Below are 3,575 nucleotides of genomic sequence, written 5' to 3'. Positions count from 1 at the left end.
GAGCCTTACGTGTCCCGCCTGGGCCTGCCGGCCCGGGGTCGTGTGCCTGGCCCGTCAGTATTTATTGCCTCCATACGTGCCGTCCTCTGGGCCCCCTGGCCTGCCGCCTCCGCCCCCAGGCTCGGTGCCACCATCCCCGGCAGGCCCTCCCCGGACCCAGCCAGGACAACCGTGGGACCAAGCGCGCACAGTCGGAGCCCTCCCCTGTGCCTCCCCTCCCCTGCCTCCCCTGTCGGGACGGGGCCCAGAATGCCCAGGAGCCTGACCTGCTTCTCCTTTTCTGACCGGGAAATAAACTCCCCCAAAGGAGCCGGGGTGTCTGCCGCTTGTCTCCGGGCGGGTGGGGGCATGAGGGTGGCAGCGGCCGCTGCTCCTGTGACTGCGTTCATCCTAGCGTCGAGTGGCCAGGGCTCACTGGGTGAAGGTCTGGAGTCCCCAAGGTGCCTGAGGGGCCGGTGGGGGTGGGGGGCCGTGGTAGGCCCGTCGAGGGGTCTGGAGCACTGGCTCCTCAGAGGAAACGCCCGGCCCTGAAGAAGGGGAGCTTCGCTGGGGGTCTGGTTTCTGTGCGGGAGGCAGGACATGGCACAGAGCGAGCGGGGCCCTGCTGCCCCCTCCCATAATGTGCGGGGGTGGCCCTGCACTGGGAGGGAGGGGACGTCCGTGCTGTGGGCCGCAGGGCCGGGCAGGATCAGGGGTCCAAGGGTGAAGTGGGGCAGGCCAGAGGGGACTGGGGACCCCTGCTGCTTAAGGCGCAAAAGAACCAGGAAGGGATCCCTGAACAGCCAGTCCCCTAGACCGCTGGGGGCGGGGGACGACCCTGCCTCCTTTCCAAGCACCAGCTCCAGGGCACTCAGTAGCCGTGTGGGAACGGGGCAGCTGGGTAACCGAAGCTCCAGGAACCCTCGGACCTGGCCCTGGTGAGTTAGACCAGCTGTCGGATGCCGCACTTAGTGGGGACGCGGAGAGCCTTTGCTGGCCACACCTATGGCAACCTGCCTCTTCCCACTGCTTCCAGCACGGGGCGCCGAGCCAGCCGTTTATCACCGGCTGGGGTGTGCCAGGGACCACGTGCCCGTCCGTGCCTCTGCCCTCCTTGGGGGGGGGGGGCCTTGTTCGATGACATGAGGAAATGGCACTTCCTGCCCAGACACAGACCCAAGAGCCAAGGCAGGAAGCAGCCGGGGCCTCAGTTCTTGGTTCCACAGGGGCAGAGACCCTAAGCTGCCTCTCCCAGAGCCAGAGCCCGGCAGTCCCCAGACAAGCTGGGGGCCGGGCGCGGCGTGGAGGCAGGTGCGGTGGAGGCTGCCTAATGCTCATCCCGCCGCCTCGGGCTTAAAGCTCCAGTGTAGCCGGCTCCTTGCAGCTCCGGGGCCGCTGCGGCCTCGTCCCCTCCCACGGCCCCTCCCAGTGCATTTCCGGAATGGGCCGGTGAAACCTCTCAAGCCTGGGTAATCCTGCGCTGTCAACAGTTCGTGCAGCGCCAAGGCCTTCCGAGCCTGTCCGGCCAGAAGGTCTACTATTCTTGCTCCTGGATTTTCCCAGCTTTACCAGACATGTGAACTCGGGACCCGGAGTGTCGAGTTGTACGGGCACGATGCCAATCCCCTGGACTTTGTTCTGGCTCCTCCCCTGCCTAAGGGCGACGCAGGGTGGCGCCTGCAGGATGTGTCTCCTGGGTCCCAAGTCTAACCCTACCCTCCTGCTTCCACCCTGAACCGGTCTGGACAGTCTGGGAGCCAGCGTCTGTGGCCTTCTTCCCTCCTGTCCTCTTCCCTGTCCCCCAGGAGCCCCAGGCTGCCACCTCATCTCCCAGGCGGGCCCTCCTTTCGCTGAGGGTGCCGTGGTCACCAGGTCAGGACCCCTGATGTGACTGACTGGTTATCAACTACTGTGGTTTATGATAACCTTCATGCCCGGCACAGCCCCACTCCACAACCAGGATTCCTACGGCCCCCACCCCACGCGCACGTGCAGGGCCGCGTGTTGTGCCTGCCCGGGAACCTAGTTAGGAGTTTCAGTGGCGCAGCGAGCACGTCTGCGGTGTCCATGAGCCTGCCATGACCCCCTCGGCACCAACCCTACCACAGATTGGAAGGCAGGTGTATTCCGAGAACTCAACTTTTGAGAACAGTGTTTATCAAAACCTCTGATATTTAATGGGCACCTTCTCCGAGAACATGATGCCTGAAGGGTGTCCTGAGGAACTTGTGCTGGGCCCGAGAGACACCAGAGCCGCAGCCATGGGGGCAGGCGGCGTGCCATCCTCCAAGGGCACATTCCAGCTCAGGGCCTGGGCGCAGGGCGAGCCCCGTGGCTCTCTCTGGAGCAGCTTTTGGAAGGTATGTGAGTGGGTCTCCTGAAAGAGACAGAGGCCAGCCCTCCCTTCAAAGCTGAGGCCTGCAGACGTGTTTGGCCAACCAGCCTGTGTTCTGGGACCAGCCCCAGAGAAAGGGCGTCGCGGGCCTTCCTCCGGCCAGGCCTCCTTCCGGCTGAGAACCTGGCTCTGCTGCTTCTGCGTGGGTTGGTACACGAGGCCAATTCAAGATGAGCAAAGGCATTTTGAGAAGGCACATCAGTGCGGCCAAGTACTGTGCCCGGTTCTGGTCAGAGCCCGCTCACCTGCCCGGAGGGGCATTTTGGCCGCCCTCAGGACAGCCGTGGAGGCGCAGGCTCCACCAGAGGCTCACTCGAGGCCACTGGATCCTTGTCTGATTTGTTCTCCCTTCCATCATTCTCATCTTTCGTTTGGACCATACACTCTGGGGTGAAGCTGCCTCCAACCCTCACCAACTGATCAACATCGTGGTATCTTTAATCTCTTCACACTGCCCCCAGCAGAAAAAACTCAAGCCCCACTACTTAGGCACCTAAACCCTGGTCTCATGGGCGCTTCTGAAATCTAGGCCTTGGATCAGGCCTCAAATTGCAGTCTGTAAAGTAAGGGTCATGGCGATCACAGAAGCATGGGGAGATAGCGCAGCAGACATGAGGCAATCCCCACGGTCCCCAGGGAGCAGAGGGGAGCGGACTCTGCTTGCGACTGTTCATTACGAAGAGCTGTCATTTGTCCGTTGAAGCCCCAGGCTTGCCCCCCACCCCCAGCTGGCACCTGCCTTTCTATGCCCAAAGTTCCGGCTCCTGTTAAGTCGTCCCTGTGAAGACAGGGATGCCAACAGGTACAAGCGCCTCTGTGACCCTTGCTCTCCTGGCACTGCTGGAAGAGCACAGAGAACCTGGCCTTGACCTTCAGGAGTTCATGTTCCAGTCCAGGCAGTCCCACACAGGACAGATGGGAACACAAGCCCTCCCTAAAGCAACCCATCAACAACTGCCAACTCTCAAAAGCATCTTTTTTCTCTGCCTTACCATTTATGAAATGAGGATGTTATTACAGCCAACGTGTACAATTAATGTGGGCGTGTTTCTCTTCTTCCTGCCAAATTATTAAAGTGATGAGTCTCGAAGCTAGTGGTGGTGGCGTTTCGAAACAGAGGAAGCGAATACAAACGAAGAGGAAGGTTTCCTGGAGACAAACTGCCTGTTCCAGGGGCTGGGGGCGGGGGTGGGGCGGGCAG

Source organism: Crocuta crocuta, unplaced genomic scaffold, assembly GCF_008692635.1.
Source record: "Crocuta crocuta isolate KB4526 unplaced genomic scaffold, BGI_CrCroc_1.0 scaffold50, whole genome shotgun sequence".
Lineage (NCBI taxonomy): Eukaryota > Metazoa > Chordata > Mammalia > Carnivora > Hyaenidae > Crocuta > Crocuta crocuta.
This window is presented reverse-complemented; position numbering follows the sequence as displayed.